We start from the raw sequence: 21,462 nt of genomic DNA on the forward strand, positions 1-21,462 counted from the left end.
ACCATAAAAGAAATGCAAATCAAAACAACGTTGAGATTCCACCTCACCCCAGTTAGAATGGCTGTAATCAAGAACTCTAATAACAACAGATGCTGGAGGGGATGTGGACAGAAGGGAACCCTACTGCATTGTTGGTGGGAGTGTAAACTTGTTCAACCACTTTGGAAAGCATTATGGAGGTTCCTCAAAAGACTCCACATAGAGCTCCCCTATGACCCAGCAATTCCACTTTTCCGTAGCTAAGATATGGAACCAACCCAGATGCTGATTAGATTAATGGATCAAGAAAATGTTATTTGTAATAACTAATATATGTCTGAGACAAGCAGAAAAGGTCAGATATATTGATGATAGGTGAAATGAACCCCCAGATAAGTATTCAAATGGTTTTTACTTTCATGCGATTGTTTCTAACATATTTATAAGATGATTTCTTTGTTGATTTGTATGTCCCTCCCCCAAGATATAACCCCTGCTTTCACTGTATTTGATGTTGGTATAATCTGTGGAGGGGAAGGGCAAAAACAACTTGTTTAAATAGTGATACAGGTGGACCCATTGCAACAATGAGATGTACAAGTCGTTATGTAGGAAAACTAACTTTACAACTTTCGTGGTGGGGTAGGGTGGACATGGGGGAGCGGGATATGGGAAGGGATAGGAAGGGAAAATAAAGGAGGAAGCAACAATGCTTGCTAAGTAATGTACTCATTATCTTGCCCATGTAATTGTAACTCCTCTGTACGGTATTTTCATAATAAAAAAGAGAATATATATATATATATATATATATATATATATATATATATATATATATGTGTGTGTGTGTGTGTGATGGAATTCTATGCCTTGTCAGAGAGAATGATACCAACCCATTTGTTAGAAATTTGAGACTTGGAAAAAATTATATTAAGGGAAGTAAGCCAGACCCAAAGAAACATATGCCCCATGGTTTCTCTTATTTGCAATAACTAGTATATGTCTAGGATAAGCAGAAAAGATCAAAAGCTATGTACATATGACCCTATAAGTTGATGCTAAGTGAAATGAACTCCACGACAGTGGGACACAATAGGTTTTTATCTTTCTTGCTGTTGTTTTTAATGTATTTATACTGCATTGTGTGATTCCTTTTGTTTCTTTTGAATGTTCTTCCCCCATAGTACAACCCGAACCCCTGTTTTCACCGTATTTGATTCCAGTGCCCTGCATCTTGTATATACATTTTTTCTAAATTGGGGAGTGGAAGGGAAATAACAAAGTATTGAAACAAGGATACAGAATGATCCATTGTAACAATGAGATGTACAAGACACTATGTTTAAAACAAACTTTACAACTTCGGGGGCGGGAGGGACAATTGGGGAGGTAGGGCGGAGAAGGATGGTATGGGAAAACAAAGGAGGAGGTAACAATGCTCATAGGAAACGTACGCATTACCTTACTCATGTAACTGTAACCCCTCTGTACAGTATCTTTACAATAAAATCTATATTAAAAAGTTTTGAGAAATTAAAACTATATTCATAGCAGATCAATATTCACTGCTTCTAATCCACATTAAAAACCAGCAATCTATTTCCAAGCATGATACATTATTGCCAATTTTTATGATTATTGAGAGTCTTTGAATTTAACATTTTACTCAGGCATTTTGTGAAACATTCATCTTGTCTCCATACTTTTCATATTGGTATAGATGTTCACATCTTGATTTGACACTCTAAGTATAATTTTTATAGGATAAAATTGCTAACCCAGAATTATCATGTGGGATTCCCAAGCACACTAAATTTTTTAGCATCAGGTGTTCTAGGCACAGCTTCCCTTTTAGAAAATATGCACCAATGAGTGTTCATGCATGACAAAGGTCAGGCCTAAAGTCATGATGTGAGTTGACACTATTTACATGTTACAAGGACAGATTGTAGTTACAAACCCAGTCTAGATCCAAATACAGACCTTCTAATGATTTCATCACATTATCTTCACTTTTTAAAAAACATTTTATTTTATTTTTTTTCTTTTTATTTTTTTATTGTGGAAATACTGTACAGAGGGGTTACAATTTCATGGACAAGATAATGAGTACATTTCTTATCAAACATTGTAGCCTCCTCCCTTGTTTCCCCTTCCAATCCCTTCCCATCCTCACCCTGCCCCCTCACCCAATCCCTCCCTCTACCCCCCCCCCCCGCACCAAAGTTGTAAAAATGACTGTCATTTACACAAGATTTTGACATGTGTTGACTTACGTTTCTCTCTTAATGTTTTGATCAAATACCATACCTGAAGTAAAATACTGAAAAATTAAGAGTGAATCAACGTATGATAGTAAATAAGTAACAAAGCCAGAAATATATACCTAGCTTTACCAAATATGACTAGGTGCTCTTTCTAGCAACCCAAATTATTTTCTTTTAACATAAAACTCCAAGGCTCTTTACTATACTCTTTAAATATCTTTCTCTACCATATGTTCATGAGAACAAATCAGGAAAATTGAGGTCCCATTACTCAGGATTAAAGATGTATGATCTCAGCACACTATACACTCAACATAATTTTAGTTTAAACATTGAATCATTAATGCTTACAAGGAAATGTTAAGCCAATATTAATATATTCTGACTCCATCTCTACAGAATCAATGTGCTCAACCACACACACACACACATACACACATATGTACATACGTATATAAGTGCATATATATCTTGAATCCAAAATTTTGTAGTAGGGAATAATCTAGTTTAAGAACCTAACAAGGGAGCAGTTGTAGGAGGCAATTTTGCTATAAAATAAAGCTTGAATACTCCAAGTTTATCAGGATTATAAAGGAAGGACTAATTAAATTGAATCACTGAGGAATGTACTGAATCAAAGAAAGCTTCACAGGAGAAATATTTAATTAAACATTAAAGAGTGAACAGAATTGTAACAGAAGAAGGGGTTAGGTAATGGAAATAAAATTGCTAAAGGATCAAAGATGTAAAATCTGTACTATATTAAGGAGCTGTATAACTTGGGACTCTAAGAAGTTAGGCAATGTATGTGGGAATGGAAGTGATAAAGTTGGATATGTAGGAATGAATATGTTAACCATATGATTAATAACCTGTACATTCATGTTAAGGAACCTAAGTTTGTCCAGATGCATATTCAATGGAAATTGGTCAGAATTGTGTGTCAAGTAACTCAAGTTCCTAAGCACATGGAATTTCAAGCCATAAGGTAGAGATAGGGATAAATTGAATGAGATAGGTCCACTAAGGAGATGATTTCAAGTATCTATATGAGAAATAATGAATGCATGAATTAATATAGTGATAGTGCATTACAGTACTTTTACAAAATAAAGTGAAGGTTAAGGGAAAGAATGAGTCTAGAATGGCTTTACTTTCAAGTTTGTGTTACAGAGTAGAACAAGTTGTACTTAATAAAGTGATAAACATCACTTGTGGCCTTCTGAGCACTTTTAAGATTAGTAAATAGTTACCCTATTTTGTGTAATGGGAAATGGAGGCATGCAATTTTACAAAGAAATTAATAGGACATCTGATCATTAGGAATCATATTTGAAGCTAATGAAATAAATATTTAATCTTCTATATATTCTGATATTCAGATGAGTACTGATGAGCCTTTTTGCTGTTATGATTAAACACAGTATGTGATTGTGGTTTATAAAACAAATATTCACCTTGTTTAAGGTAGCAATGTAAAGATGCATGTATTAAGCAGTATTTACTCAAAAGTGTGAATATTAATTTTGAATGTCAAAGCACTGTGTCAATCCAGGCATGATTCTACTTCCCTTGCTCTGTTCTGTATAGAGAATGCAGAAGAAATAGCCTTCCCAGGGGCCATATCAAACTGATTTCCAGCTGAAGTTGACCAATCAGAAGCAATAACAGAATGCTGAAGGGTGTGCACTGAGTAGTAAGAATATTTACTTCTCTTCATTTATCACAAATGTCATTTTTTTTTTGTTGGTCGTTGGTTTTGAACTCTGGGCCAGGTCGCTGTCCCTCAGCTCTTCAGTTCAAGGCTAGCAATCTATCACTTGAGCCACAGTGCCTCTTCCAGTTTTCTGGTGGTTTATTGGAAATAAGAGTCTCAATAGACTTTCCTGCCTGGGCTGGCTTTGAATTGTGATCCTCAGATATCAGCCTCCTTAGTAGCTAGGATTATAGGCGTGAGCCACCAGCACCCGGCTTCAAACATCATATTTTAAGTTCCAGAAGAAATTATCTCTCCTATGTAGCTTTAGTGCCTCTCTGTAGCAATTTTAGGATTACAAAAATTATTGTTATTGTAAAGGTGATGTGCAGAGGGGTTATAATTACATAAGTCAGATAAAGAGTACATTTCTTTTTGAATAATGTCACCCCTTCCCTCACTCTCTCCCAATTTTTTCCTCCCATCCTCACCCACAATTTGTCTATTCATCTTCAACATAGCTTCTAGTGAGCATCACTATTACATTTGTTCACAGTTTGTCCCACCATTTCTGTTCTCCCTTACCCTATGAAAGCCAGATACATGAACAAACAAGACAAAAGGAAAAAAATAACAGCAACAATGAAAAAAGCCTCTTGTTTCTATTCCCTGGAGTTCATTTCAAGCAATGTTATTTCATATAACCAAATACTCATAGCTATTGTACCTTTGTGATCTCCTAAGAATATCCCACTTTGGTCTCACTCTATGTGAGTGCCTACCGAACTGTATAATTTATCATGTCCCAGTGTATTTTTGTCTTTTATTTCATTTGACAAAGAAACACAGGTTACATGGTTTTCATCATTTGTGTTAACTATAATGTGCCTATAAATCTTTAAGTAAATACACCCTAGTCACAATATGGAAAACACCCAGATGCTCCTCAGTGGACAAATGGATATTTGCAATAACTAGTATATGTTTAAGACAAGCAGAAACGGTCAGATAAGATGATGTTAGGCGAAATGAACTCCAAGATAAGAACTCAAATTGTTTTTCTTTCTTGCGATTGTTTCTAACATATTTATAAGATGATTTCTTTGTTGCTTTGTATGTCCCTCCCCCATGGTATAACCTCCGTTTTCACTGTATTCAATGTTGGTATAATTTGTGGAGGGGAAAGGAAAAAACAAATTGTTTAAATAGGGATACAGGTGGACCCATTGCAACAATAAGAAGTACAAGACATTATGTTGAAAAACGAACTTTACAACTTTGGTGTGGGGGGGGGAAGGGGGAGAAGAAGGGCGCAGGGGGTTTGGGGGGAAGGCTGGGAAGGGATGGGAAGGGGAAACAAAGGAGGAGGGAACAATGCTTGATAAGAAATGTACTCATTACCTTGCCCATGTAATTGTAACCCCTCTGTATGGTATTTTCACAGTTAAAAAATAAAAATAAAAATAAAGAAAATGGTATATATAGACAATGGAATTCTACTCAGTCATCAGAAAAAAATGATGTTGCATCGTTCACAAGGACATGAAAAAACTTGGCAGTTTTAGTTTTAATTAGGTAATTCCATCTCCTGTGCTTTAGTAAAGTTGCCTCTTTGTTCTCCAGATTTGGGATATTGATGTTGCTAAACTCAGGAGACATTATCATTCATTCTTTGACTGCTCAGTGCTTCAATTATACATGCAAATATTTCCCTGTATCCACTTCTTTGTTTAAATATTCATATACTGCTTTCCCAGGCTGGAATGGTATTGATATAAATAAAAATAATATCAAAAGAAGCAGTGAATAGGGAGGAAAATAACTAAGACATAAACAAAGATTGCACAATTATATTCTTTGTGATCTTTGGGAAAGCAATAAGATTACTTTAAGATGAGAAATTAATAGGTGGGGATACAGTAGCCTGACAGGTCAGAAGACTTACAGAAATATTTCATATTATATTATGTTACGTGTTATACTATTTGGAAAATCTATTAGCTTTTCTGGACACTAAATTGACTCATTCAGGATTGCTCGGTTTCTGAGAAGCACAGAACACTGAGCTCAAACCAACCATATACGATCATTTGCTCCAGTGCATTACCTTTAGATGGAACTAGATTTAGAGCATCTCCAAGGAAAACTCTGTTTTAAAATCCACTCAGTATTTATGTAAGAAGTAGAATGTGCTTGCCAAGGAAGCAATACAATCTCAGACTGTGTTAATGGAAATGTATTTTTGACATCAGGAGGTTATAATAAGGTCATAATACTCTACATAAATGGGAGTATATTTAGAGTTAGGTGTTCTCATTGCCCTATTCCATACGGAATAGGGCATACGGAAAAATGCTAACACTATTCCATCTGACTTATTTGAAGTAAGGTGGATAAAATCCCATCAACATTTCCTTTATCCTGATCAAAATCAATCATCATAGTTCAGTTTCTTCTAGTCAGCTCCCAAAGCTTACCTTCCTGTGTTCTTACACACTCCCACTTTCCACACATCTTCCTCTTCCCTCTACCATATTGCATCACCTCTTTACAATGAAAGTAGCAGATTTTGTGTCATGCTAACGTGTTTGTTTTCTAATTCCTGAATTTACAGCTCACTGACATTTTACAAGCCTTTTTCTTTTATGCCAATAGGTGAGATGTAATCCACACCTTCGACAGAAAATATCTAAACCCTTAGTTGGATTGACACTAATGGCTAGAATGTTTGGAATTCCAGGGACACTGTCAGATAAACTCTGGACTGGCAACAGCATTCTTTGTCAGAAACATTCTTTGTCAGGAAATTCTTCTAAGTATTTTGTTTAAATCTCTCATGATGCAATTTACACTCCATTCTCCTTGTTCTGTCCTAAGAGAAGATTGAGACCAGCTGGTGAGCACTCTGTGTAATAGCTCTTTATACACTTAAAGACCATTATTAAATCCCCTCTTGGCCTTCTATTTTCCAAGCTGAACAATTCCAGTTCCATTAACCTTTCTTCATAGCCCTTATTTCCCAATGATTTAATCATCTTGGTAACAGTCCTCTGCACCTTCACTATGTTCCAAAAATCTCTTCATCCATAGAGTTCCAAAGTGGATAGATTTTTTTTTACAAAGATCAAAAAATTACTAATTGTCAGAACAAAAGTCTTTCAAAACCTTGGGTCATATAGACACATGTCACCTACAGATTTAACTGCACTTATTAAACTGCTTATGAGCAATTTTGAACCATTTGCTTTTTTACTGAATTGAGTCAAGGATTTAAAAGCATTGGCCATGAGAAGCTTTTTCTTTACATGATTCCGGACATTGAAAGAATCTTCCAGCCTTCTAAACATTCACAGTTCAGTTAAGCAAGATCTGTATCCACATATCTCTGCATATGAGATAACTAACTCTTGTGAAATGTCAAAAGTCTTTGGGTAGAAAGTTACCATGAAGTAGAAAATTGTGCTATGACCACCATGTTAATAAACTTTGTAACTGGAGAACATTGTAGATTTGGCTTATATATCTCACATTCATCTGATATTAGTAGTTTTATGGTTGATCAGGCTTAGTTAGTGGTTTACCTTTCTCCACAGAGCAGTATAGTATTATTGTAAGGTGGTTTTGCATTCATATTTTGTTGGTAGTGGGATTTGAACTCTGAATCTTTTGCTTTCTAGGCAACCACTCTACTACTTGAGCTACACTTTTCTCCTTCTAGCTTTAATTTTTTTCTCAGAGAGGGCATCATAGTTTGCCTACATTAACTCTGGACTGTGCAACTCAATGTTAGCTCAAACATAGTTAGGTTTACAGAAATCAATCATCAAGCCCAACTTACTATTTGAGCTAATTTTCATTAAGTTTTCCAAGCTGGCCTTGAACCATAAACCTGACATTTTTGCCTCCAATGAGGCTGAGATTGCAGACATGTGGTATCATTGCTGGTCACACTTTTCACGTTCATTTCTATTCCTCTGCTCTTGATTTGAAGCTTTGGTGCTCTGATACCAGTGCCTAGAAGAGTAGCTGGCATTTGTTACACATTTCAAGTGAAAGAATAAATGCAAAAAATAATTTATTCTTACACAGGAACTGTTCACTAATTGACTAATACACAAAAAATGTACCACATAAACACTTTTTAACACTAAAATGTAATATAAATTGAGAGTATATATTTAACCAAAAAAAAACTAGGTATTGAGGTTTTTACAAGTGCTTTTACAAGGGCTGGGCTGTAGTTCAGTGGCAAAGTGCTCACCTAGCAAATGCAACATCCTGGGTTCGATCCCCAGTACCAATAAAGAAAAGACAAAAAATATATAGTTTAAAAAACAAGTGGTTTTACAGGTATTGGGAATTTCTAATATCTTTCAGTAAGTCAGGTTTAAAAATATCATACAGCATATAAATCTATAATGTCAGGTAACATGTTTGAAGGTTGCCAAGGGGATACTCATAATTTTCTGAAGTTAATGCTACAAAGGACAAACTTAGCTATCAAAATTTGCCTTTTGATATACTTGTCAGAAAAAGACACTCAATTTGGTGATAGAATTCGGTGATACATTACGACAGAAATTTTTCCTATTAATAGAGCCAAATTGTGCCTCCAGTAGCATATTCATATACCATTTTTTTTGCAACTTCACTGTTGGTATATCAGAGCTTTCTGCTTGTTTATCATTAATTGAATGATAATTTGTAGTTGCTTTCATTTTCATTTATTTTGTATTTGTAAGAATGGGGTTTTTCTAATTTTCCAATTTCTCTATCACCTTATCTACATATTTCCAAGAAACAAAACCTACTATACTTTGAACCTCTTGCCCAGTATGAATAGCACCTGAGGCAAGTTTGACTAAGGTGCTGGCTCACTTGTGAATCCTGGTTTAAACGTCAGGCAGAGGTCAATAAAAGAGAGAATCCAATCTCCTCATCAACAAGTTATGGTGTTTTTTCTTCATTCTCATGACTCAGCTCACATTACTTTCCATATTATACTTAAAATGTGCACTGGAATTCAACATGTCTTTACCTAGAGTATGTGTAATCAACCCATCACTTTCCTTTCGGACATTGCAAACCACTTCTGCAATAGACCTACCCACTGCTGGTGGAGGAAAGCAACACTCATAACAGGATGCTGGAGCCACATTTGATCCAGCTTTACATGTCAACAATTGCTCTACAAGTCTGAACATTATATTATAGCCTCTTTTTCAGAGGTATGAAGTTTGTAGAAAGCAAACAGTGATGGAGGAATGTTGAAATGCTGAACTGATGTTAAACCAACCAAGATGTCTTTGCCAACTAACTGTGTGTCAAAAAAATATAAGAATCTCAAATAATTCATTTGATATTAAATTATTTAGATTCTTATCCATGTGGAGAATTTTCAAGTAGAGAATCATCCAAATGAAATACTTTAGCATTTGAGTAAACAATTCTCATTCAGCATATTAAATAACCTCTGTCCTCTGTGGCCCCCACATGTATAAATATCTAGCCAGAAAGAAGACATTTGCCTATTAGAATTTATAGTTCTAAAGTAATGCAAGTAAAATGCAAATAATTCAATTATTATAATATTTAGATTCTTTTCAGTGTGGACATTTTCAAATGCAGTCTCATCTGAAACACATTGACATATTTCATAAACCCTTTTTTTTCACCATGTTATAAATAATCTTTGTCATCTATGGCTGCATATACACCAATGCTTAGCCAATAAGTAGATGTATGACTTTGTACATTCGATAGCTGAGCAAGAATTAAAACACAAAGATGGCTAGGATGATGGCATTTTGGTATGCAATACCTTTAAATATAAGACTAAAAACAATCTGAGACACAGAATATTATAACACACACCCACACCCACACCCCCGCCCACACACAATTTAGTTTCCTGTAGCTTGCTTGTCTAGCTACCTCTGTGAGACACTTATCTTTGCCCTGTCTACCTCCCTCTACCCTACCATCACAAATAGAAGTGTATAGTACCTGAATAATCACATGCCATGAACCTAAATTCCTATCTCAGCAATTTAGAGATTGCCATTGTTTCCCCTTTGAGCTGAAGTTGAATGTACTCTTGTTCTTGCTTTCATATTTAAAAAAGTCTAGTAATATGCAATGTACTTGGAGACCATATCTCCATGCCTCACTCATCTTGCTGTTATTCGGATACAATACTATGTTTCACTAGAAAATGCTGTTCTTGTCTCTCATTTCTGCAGACTGCAGGTATTTCATCAATTAGTGCCAATACTCTTTCTTCATATGTGTGTTTCTTTCCCAAATGTGCTTACTCCATGCTTCTCCCTTTTCCTAAAATAGCCTCTCATACAATGCAGTTCTCTTCTTATGCTCCTTGCCTTCCAAATTCATAATGATCATTATAGTAACAGACAATGCTAATAAAAGGTGTTCCAAAATGTTTATTTTGGCAACAGTTTCTGAGAATTCTATAATGGATGTCCTGTAGCATCCTTTTCCCTCACTTCCTTCACAGTTTTGAGACTGATGTTACCATTTCTGGGTCAGGCAGGACAGTAAGGGCAACAGCAGTGAGTGGTACTGTGGAGAAGAGAGTTAGGTAGGTCTTTACAGCTCTTTGATGAAAGAACTGAGTGCAGCACAGAAGCTGGCTCTGCTGTAGGAAAAAAATCCCCTCATTTCCTTTTATCTAGGACAAAACTAAGTATGTAAGCTTAGCTAAGTATATTTTTTCTAATCATGATATGTAATAGTCCTTCTGGTGCCCCTGTTTAAGCCTACAGTCGGGAGACAATAAATATATGCTGCATTGATTGCTAATCTACCTCCTGGTTGCTTTCCACAGAAATCAGGATCTCAGCGCAGCTCACCTGGGAAATGACTTGGGCAGGCCTCCAGACTACTCACTATTCAAAGCAGGTGCTTGGTGCTCTGCAGTGCTTAAATGGGAGGATTAGAATGCCAGCAGAGGCTTTCCCAGAGAATTCATCTTCCAGTTCTGTTTGGGTGCAAGAACCTCATCAGATCAACACCGGCCTGGGAAACAGAAAGGTTTGCCAGCAGGAACACAGAGGAAATTTATCAGTATTCACTACCCCTCCCTACCCCCAAAAAGAGACAATTTCAAGCCAGAAGGAATAAATAAGACTTGGTAGAGCAAAATATATAATAGTAGTCATACTGTGAAAAAGTGGGGTTGAGGGAACAATGGAATGGAAATTACTATATCCTAGAATTTTTGGAGGCATTTAGCAAATCATGTTCTCTATGATATATGCTCTACTAGAACTTGATAGCAGAAAGTAGAATATGGGTGAAGGCACAAAAGAATGCCATAATGAGTCTTTGTGGCTAAGATTTTGTTCTATGAATACTGTCTTGTGACAGCTTAGGTTCTGAATATACAATAACATTCCCTTTTTTGAAATTTGTTCCAGGTTTTGAAGTGGTAAAACTGATTCTTTGCTTTTATTTGTTTTGTGAATTTGTGTGTGTCTATGTGTCTATGACAGTCTTTATTCTGTAATGGTTACATAACGGTTATTGAGAAGATGTACAGAAGACGAATTCAATGTTTATTCCGAATTTAGAAAGAAAAGGAATTGTAAGTGAAACATTGGCCACATATGCCACTTGTTCCCGCTGCATTGATGATTGTGGCACAAATGGACAAGAGAAAACTTTTAGATCTTTTGAACGACTGTAGAATCTTGAGAATGTATGATAATTATATATGTAAAGATTTATAAAATTACAAAATATGTAATTGAAAGTAGGGGCTCATGACACTGTGCATGATGAAAGCTTGGACTCAGATGTAAGAGAAAAATGGTGAGAAAACGTTAATGCACATACAGTTTTATTTTTATAAATTAAAAATTATATAGCACAGCATGAATATAAATTTGTGTGTGTGCACACATGAGCACCTGTTTGTGTCTGTGTCTGAATATGCTCTGAAGCTGTAGAAACACTAGGTAACAGGCAGCAAAGCAGGTGGTATGAAAAAAATCATGTTTGTAATTGAGGTAGTTTTCTAGTCTGTGGTCCCCATAAAACAGTTCTAGGACTTCAACACTCAAGATGTCTTTCCATCTCTTCTAGCCCTCTTGCTTTCTAGTGTTAAATTCATTTACCTTTAGCTCAGAGGGCTAGTGCAGCTTGCATCTGCACTATTAGAGCTCATAGCTCAAGAGGAATAAGGAAGTATTTAGTGAAAGACATGGTTCTGTAAATACAGCTAAACATTTTTTCAAACCTAGTTTGTTGTAAAGTAGCTCTTCTAAATAATCTGCAGAAATAAAAACAAATGAGTAACTTGGCTTTGTAATACGCATGGCTCTTAGCTTGACAATGCTTACCAGCAAATCAACAATTTGTTTTCAGAAGTAATGTTTCTTCCAGGACACTGATCCTTATTCATGACCTTCAATTTTCCTTTTTGGTTTACCTTTGTACTAAGGTATGTATTCAGAAAATAGCCTTAGCTGTTTTTGCCCTGAATTCCAGAAGAGATTTTTCATATTTATTGAAATTACCCGAATCCCTAAATTCTACAAACTTCTATCTGAAGAAGAAAGATGATTTGCAATTCCTAGAGTGACAATTGTGATTTGATTCAAATGAGAGCAATAAGTGGATTTTTTTTCTTTCTCTCATTATGGTTAGGGATAACTACAGTATAAGGTATATCCTCTAGTGCAAGCAGAGACACAGCTGCAGTTGATCCGATAGATGAACAAGATCTAGCTGATTTGGGAAAATAATATAATTAAAGCTGCAAATTAAGTTTGAGAACTAAATCAATCTTTTGATTACTGGCTTCAAGTTTAAAGGGCATGAGGAAAAGCTTTATAATCTTCTCAGCATGGCTGGCTGTTTCTAGTCCAGCATGCTGACTGCAGCATAATGCCACACTTCCTTTTATTAAAATGTCAAATTCTATTCAGCTAGAAATTTTCTTTAACACCAGAGAAGCTTTATACTTAATATACGTGAACAACTCTTGGGTTTATATCAATTAAAAGAAATATTGGCAGGTTGGGTTACACGTCCTCTGAAAAAGAAGCATGGTTCTGATTTAGTTTCCTATACTTTACCACTATAGCATTCAAAACCACGTTCTTCCCAATGACATCTCTAGTTAACATGAAGACCTGGATTAAAATAAGATGCATTGGACTAAAACAGTGAACTCTGAACAAATGAATAGAAACCATAATAGCCTTGTGCAAGTTTGTCAAACAAGAGAGCTTAGGAGCTTAGAGTCATGTCAGCAAAATATGCAACTGATGGTGATGACCAATATTTCCCCATCAGTTGAGCTGTGTTTGCTCATTAGGTTGTTAATAACAGAAAACTATTCCAAAGGAAAGCTAGCACCAACCTTTCTCAGAAATGGAATTCAATACCAGTGACTTCTGGGCTTGCTGAGTCATTTCTAACAAATGAAATACAAAAGTGATAAGATGTGACTTCAGAAATTTAATTACAAATGGTTTTTATTTCTTGCAATTGTTTCTAACATATTTATAAGATGATTTCTTTGTTGCTTTGTATGTCCCTCCCCCACGGTATAACCCCTGCTTTTACTGTATTTGATGTTGGTATAATTTGTGGAGGGGAAGGGAAAAAAAAAACTTGTTTAAATAGGATACAGGCGGACTCATTGCAACAATGAGATGCACAAGTCCTTATGTCGAAAAACGAACTTTACAAGTCTGGGGTGGGGAGTGTAGTCGTGGAGATGGGAGGGCAGGGATGGTATGGGAAATACAAAGGAGGAGGCAAGAATGCTTGATAAGAAATTGACTCATTACCTTGCTCATGTAATTGTAACCCCTCTGTACGGTATCTTCACACTAAAAAGTCTTATTAATTAAAAAAATGACTATTATCACTCTGTCTTACATCACTTGTTTTAGCAAAAACCATGAACAAGACCATGAAAACAATCATTTGGAAAAGCCTACATTTAAAATCCAATTCCTGACCCAAATCACAGGAGCAAGTTTGCAGGTACATCCTTTTATTGGCCTGCAAAATTAAGAGACTTGAACAGAGGCAACAGGGGAAGCCAATATCAAATTCTTTTTTCTTTTTTTTTTTCTTTTTGTCGGTCATGGGGCTTGAACTCTGGGCCTGAGCACTGTCCCTCACCTCTTCCGGTCTAGGCGAGCGCTCTACCACTTGAACTACATCACCACTTCCGGTTTTCTGGTGCTTTTTTCGGTGATAGAAGTCTCAGTCTTTCCTGCCCAGGCTGGCTTTGAACCGCGATCCTCAGATCTCAGCTTCCTGACTAGCTAGGATTATAGGCGTGAGCCACCAGCGCCCGGCATCAAATTCTTAAAGTTCAGAAAGTACAACACAGTTGCTTGTTGTTTTATGCCACTGAATTCTGAATTAATTTAATACAAAGAAACAGAAAATACTGGAGACAGATGAGTTAATTTGCTATTACAAGGGAATTATCATTCCTGCAAGTTTGGGTAAAAAAGCTAGTCAAAATTATTTGGGCTAAACAGTCTCCTACTATTTAAAAGTAAGAAAGAAAAAGAACTCACAATTTCTATATCCATTTTCTCTCCAAAACCTAATTGTAATGATCCTCTGGACAAATTATAGTAACCCATGAAATAAAATATAGAGGACACAAAAATATTTGCTTTCAGTACCTTTGGCATAATAATAATCTGTGCTACACATTTGAGTTGAATCTCCTTGCAGATATTTTACTTAGTAATTACAGTGAATTAAACAGTGCTCCTGTGAACTTTCTATCTCCTATCCTGAATATGAAAGAAAATTAGAGATAATGACCACTGAGATATAAATAGGTTAAAGTGAAGTCAACAGCGTTAAGTCCTTATGATGAGTTTAAGTCATCAGTACACTCTCTACCATTTGACCTCTTGGTTGGAAACCCACCATCTGAAAGTCAACAAGAATTGAAGCCCCCAATTGAAACCAAGTGCACTTAGCACATTGAACTTAGACTTGCCAGCCTCTGAATCTGTATAAATAATAATAATAATAATAAATGTATGTTTTGAATAAGCTTCCCAGTTATTGATATTTCATTGCAGCAATTTCAATCAATTAATAAAGAAACCACAAGAAGTAGAAGTAATCAATTTGAGCTAGTTTTTTTAGTTTAATTTTTGTGGTATTGATGATGGAGCCCATAACTTCATAACTTAGCCCATAACTAAGTAATTGACAGATGACTGACATCCATCCCAAAGCTAATTTTTAACTTTCTGCTTTTGCTACTTTCTATGAAATGGCAATGATTTATTTCTACAAGAGACCCCAAAGTTTCCTATGTAAGAAAATCTAGGGGAAATTGCTTGACTCAGTATTTCAAAGAAGGCTATTATAGTCCAGAAGTGTTCTGTGAAAATAAAGTACCCTAAATAACAACAAAAATAAAATTTGTTTATAAAATTATCCACTGATAATGGAAATTCTGACCCTGAAAATAAAAGTTTTATTTTGTGAACCATATTTAAGCTACAGTTTACATAAGGCTATGTTAAAAATATAATTTTGCTTATAAGATTAGAATATTAATCATTTTACAACTATATTAAGAAACAAACACAGTGATTATTTTTATATATTTCATTTCTACAGGGGGGAGGGTTTAGAAAATTGAATTTTTTCATTATTCTACACTGGAAACAGTGCATATGATTAGCCGGGTGCTGATTGTTCATGGCTGTAATCCTAGTTACTCACTGGAGTATCATGGTTCAAACCTAGCCCAGGCAGAAAAGTCCTCAAATATCAACCTCTAAGTAACCATCAAACTTCTGGGTTGGAAGAAAAGATCAAATGGTAGATCACTAGCTGTGCAAAAGAAAGCCCAATTGGAGCACAGTCTTTGAGTTCAAGCTCTAATACGGCATAGTAAAATATGTATACTATTATTGAAAGTATAGTAAAAGCCAAACATCATTTTAAAGAAAATGTATTTTACACTGTAGAGAATATTCATTATATGCTCCTAATAATACTAGTAGGAAAATCATGATTGCCTTTCTCATTTTATTAAAAAATCAAACAGCAAAATATAGCATAATAACCTATTTAAAAGCAAAATGCCATTTTTGTCCTTATATTAATCATGCTGACATTCACTACAACAAAAGACCATGGCACTCACATATGCTTATAAGTTCTAGATTCTTTCATCAATGTGTTACTTTAGAATTAATGGCAGGAAACTTGATGTAGTGGTCCATAGCTACAATCCTAGAAACTTGAGAAGCAAATATAGGAAGGCTCTGGTTTGCAGCCAATCTGAATAAACTCAGCATTAAGTCGCTATCTGAAAAGTAAGAAAAAGATAAAGGTTTTGGGCAGGGCTCATGAAGTGGAATGTTTTCAGCACTGAGTTCAGTCAATCTCTCACACACACACACACACACACACTCACACACACACACACACAAACAGGCAGGGAAAGATCAAGAGGAAAGGTCCAAGTGGAGAATTGCTTCTGTAATCATCTGTTCCCTGATCCCTCATTCTTTGATTACTTCCCATTCGCATAGTCAGGTGTTTTTGTTTGTCTTTATTTCTCTTTAGACCTAAGTGTTCAAATTTCCTCTCGAAGATCACAAAAACACATATTTTATCATATCTAAAACTTAATACAAAGGCTAGAAGATGACATTTCTATATTTAGGTGTATATAAGTGAATAATTTTTTATTTTAATATTTCTAAATCAATCTATGCTATAAAACCAATGTTTGTAATTAACACAGTATTGTTATGAATTTGGCTGACTCCTAAATCTGGGACTAAATTAGCTGTACAAGTTACTACTTATAATGATTTGAACCAAATGAAAAAACTATCATCTCTATTGTCCTGAAAAGAAATATAACAATGCTTGAGAAAATTATAGCAAACCCTTGGATTACAGTTTCCAATGGGTGGTGAAAGATGCCTATTAAGAGAATGTGATACTCTACAAGTAGGACCAATCTTTTATTGTGACAAGGGAAATTTATTAAAATATTTGAACAATTTATATTTTACTACTATATTCCAATCAGTACAGAGGGCATATATCAAATAGAAATGGATCTCAGAGGTACACAAATCCAATTTCAGTTTATACATCAGCTTTCCTTTTTATAGGCAGCAAAAGAAGGGGAAATATGTACTTTCTGCTAGGGACAAAGAAATCTTATAATCTTTTTATTAGTCAGAAAATTCATATCACCACTCAAGATATCTCCAAGCTCTGATAGTTTCATCTTGTATATGAGGATCATTTGTATCAAATTCTAGTGGGAGAAGTAAGCAGATGTTATGGTATCATCAATTCTCATCATTGGTAGGGGGTTAGAAACAAGCCTCTTGCAAATGTACCACATGATACTAATTTGTATTAGGTGATACTCAATAGTTCAATAGTTCAATATAGGTTCTCAAGTCACCTCTACTGCAAGACATTGACAAGTGTTTCAGATTCTGTTCTCTAGGTACCAAAAAAGACTTCTGGAAGAAATACAAATAAATAGGAAAGCATATGTGTCATACACCAAGTCAAAACCAGACCAATGTACTGAATTGACCATAGTATCAGTACTCTTCTTGCTGAGCTCTATTACAATTTAATATTCTCTTGTTACTCAATTTTAAGCCATCCCTGAGGTGAGGTGTATTTAAAATCCTGACATTAGACCTTATTTTTATAGATTTGACTGCAGCAGATAGATGGGTAGAAATTACTGCTCTGTTATTTTAATATCTGTTTTCATGAATGATATATTGTTTTCTAATATCTGTTTGCAAGACTGGCTCCTTGATGAAATGTCAACTAATTGATATGTACATATAGAAATAAGTCATATATATATATATATATATATATATATATATATGACTATGTACATTCACATATTGTCATTTCCAGCTTCTGTGTCAATGATTCTTGAGCTGAGCTACACATATTTCAACATTCTGAGATGCCTTTAAAAATACTATAGTAGTATTGCTGCCAAGGCTAATTAAATCTAGTTTGGGCCAATATAGCTCTACATTTTTTGCCAATACCAGATTTTGGATTCAGGGAGTTGTGTTTATACAGAATGCTTACTTGGCTTGTGCTCCACCACTTGAGCTACATCCCTACAGGCCCAGACTTTTGATAATTATTTTGGAGATTGGGTCCCACAGACTTTTCACCTTGGGCTGACTTCAAATTGTGATCTTCCATATTCTCAGCCTCTTGAGTAGCTAGGATTATATGTATAAGTTAAAAATTAAATAAAATACACAAGACTATATGTTGGAAATAATCTGTAAAATATGGGGGGGAAGGAAAGTGGGAGAAAAATGAGGGAAGGGGTAACAAGTTGGACAAGAAATGTACTTATCACCTTACTTATATAACTGTAACCACTCTGTACATTACCTTGGCAATAAAAAATATAAAATGTCTGGCTAAATAAGGGATTTTTTCACTAGCACATAAATAAATATTTCTGATACATTCATGAGCACAAAGTTACCAATTTGTTTATGATGGAAAGGCAGAAATGAAAATTTAACATTATTTTTACTATGAGTATGACAACATAGAGAAAGAAGATAAAGCTACCAAAAAAGCAGGTTCTTTGACTTTGTAACAAAGGGAAAGGAACACATAAAGAGGCATGTGAGCTGCTTCTTGGTATGTGTCTTGCCAATGGAGAACATGGAAAGTAGATTGATTAGATGTCACAAGGAATAGTGCACCTTACAAAAGGCTTGAGTAATATGAAGAGTTTTGGAAAATGAAGTGTACATGACAAAAGAGGAGATGAAAATTCTAACACAGCAAACAGTAAATTATATAGAGATGAATCAAGAGCCTGGATTGACAGTTGACACGTTACAAAGCTCATTGTTACCTGGAGTGTAGGTTCTTCCTAGGTTATTAGGTGAATTTGGAATTGAAACCCTTATTTGGTCAACCTAACAAAAATGAACCAACCTGGGAAACCAATACATTAGTTACAGAGAGCAAATAGAGCTTTGTCAGCTGGAAGTTACATTGATCAATTCCGTTAACACAGTCATGTCAATGAAACTTTATAATATGGAATATAGCCTATCTAGTATCTGCTTTCAACACACCTTTAAAATGTTTTATTACCTGTAAGTAGTTGTACAAAGGAGCTGCATTTAATAAAGTAGCTTATGAACACAATGCATCTTGATCAATGTCATCCTTTTCAAAATTTTCAACCTTCCCTCTCCTAACCACCCTTCCCTCACTCTTCTTAATTTTGTAGAATATAGAGTGCATTTTTGACTGTATTAGATATATTTTGTTTCTTGTGTTTGCAGAACTGGTCACTGGTTTTTCTGGTCTTCACTTACTGTGTATTTTCAGTCTTTTAGATGTTTTGTAGCACGGCCCATGTGAAATAACCATTCTCATTCTCTCTGGTGCCTTCTTTTTCGCCATGGATTAATAAGAACTCTATTAATCCAGGAGATCCTTTTCAAGTGAAAAGAATTTGGAGGGGGAAGGCTAGTTCAGCATTGCTTCAACAAAACAGTTCATCCTCCACAGTAAACAGGCAGGTAAGGACATTTTAGTTATTTCCAAGTCAGAGAAAAACCTTTGCAAACTATTATACAAAAAGACACAAGGAACCCCTATGTACAATACACTAATAAGCCCAGCAATATGTTTCAGAGCACAGGTACTTGGCTGAATTTATGGGATATTATTCAGATAATTGTGCCAATTCTGCACCTCAGTATGTCTTCTCAAAAGTACACTAATTTTATGATGTCAACTTAACCACTAGAGACCGAAACACTTTGAATTACTTTTTAAAATAATTACAACAGAAAAGAAATGCTGACATAGAATATAACTTCACATTTTCTTGATCCATTCATCTATTGAGGGGCATCCAGGTTGGTTCCATATCTTAACTAGGGTAAATAATGCTGCAATAAACATAGTTGGGCTGGTAGCTTTAGTATGGTCTTGTTTGTGATCATTTGGGTAAATGCCCAAAAGTAGGATTGCTGGGTCATAGGGGAGCTCTATGTGGAGTCTTTTAAGGAACCTCCATACTACTTTCCAAAGTGGTTGAACAAGTTTTCAGTAGATAAGTAGATCAAGAAAATTTGGTATATATACACAATGGAATTCTATGCCTCCATCAGAAAGAATGACATTGCCCCATTTGTTAGGAAATGGAAAGGCTTGGAAAAAATTATATTAAGTGAAGTAAGCCAGGACCAAAGAAACAAAGGCTTGGAAAAAATTATATTAAGTGAAGTAAGCCAGGACCAAAGAAACATAGGTCCCATGGTTTCCCTTATTTGCAATTACTAGTATATATCTGAGACAAGCAGAAATGGTCAGATAATTTGATGTTAGGCAAAATGAACCCCAAGATAAAGATTCAAATGTTTTTTCCTTTTGTGTGATTGTTTCTAACATATTTATAAGATGATTTTTTGTTGCTTTGTATGTCCCTCCCTCACAGTATAACCCCTGCTTTCACTGTATTTGATGTTGGTATAATTTGTGGAGGGGTAGGGAAAAAACAAATTTTTTAAATAGGGATACAGGTGGACCCATTGCAACAATGAGATGTACAAGATGTTATGTCAAAAAACGAACTCTACAACTTTGGGGGGTTGAAGGGGGGAGGAGAGAATGGATAGGAAGGGAAAACAAGGGAGGAAGCATCAATGCTTGATAGGAAATGTACTCATTATCTTGCCCATGTAATTGTAACCCCTCTGTACAGTATTTTCACAAAAAAAAAAAAGAAATGTATTTGCTATCTTGCCCATGTAATTGTAACTCCTCTGTATGGTATTCTCACAATAAAAATCAATAAAATAAATTTTTAAAAAGAAATGTACTCATTACCTTGCCCATGTAATTGTAACCCCTCTGTACGGTATTTTCACAATAAAATTTTTTTAAAAAAGAATGTGACTTCACAGTGCTGGTATGGCAGCTAGTACACACTTACCTAGCCATGAGAAGTATACAAATGGTTACTCACTGCAAGCAGAGGCCATGTGAAACTGTGCAGTTGATCTTTTATAACAGAAGCTCTTCAATGGGTTTGTATAAAAAAGCATTTTGTAAGGTATGCCACCAACACTGTGCATAAAGATCAGTATATTTGAAAACATATATTTAAGGAATAAGCTAAATTATACTCTCAAATACAATTAGACTTCACTCATATCTTCCAAAGAAGATACTGCAAAAAATTGATAACATAGGAATAATATTCTTAACGCCAAAAGGAATTGATGATGCTGTATTGAATTTAGAACTCTCTCTCTCTCTCTCTCTCTCTCTCTCTCTCTCTCTCTCTCTCTCTCTCTCTCTCTCTCTCTCTCTCTCTCTCTCTCTCTCTGCTCATATATCCATACATCCATCACTTTACAAAGTACAAGAACTAGAAGAGGAACATGGAAGCAAGATGAAATCGTAGCACCAAATACCAATTTCAAAATTAGCATT

The sequence above is a fragment of the Dipodomys merriami genome, unplaced genomic scaffold, assembly GCF_024711535.1.
Source record: "Dipodomys merriami isolate MVZ:Mamm:240054 unplaced genomic scaffold, mDipMer1.0.p SCAF_3, whole genome shotgun sequence".
Classification (NCBI taxonomy): domain Eukaryota; kingdom Metazoa; phylum Chordata; class Mammalia; order Rodentia; family Heteromyidae; genus Dipodomys; species Dipodomys merriami.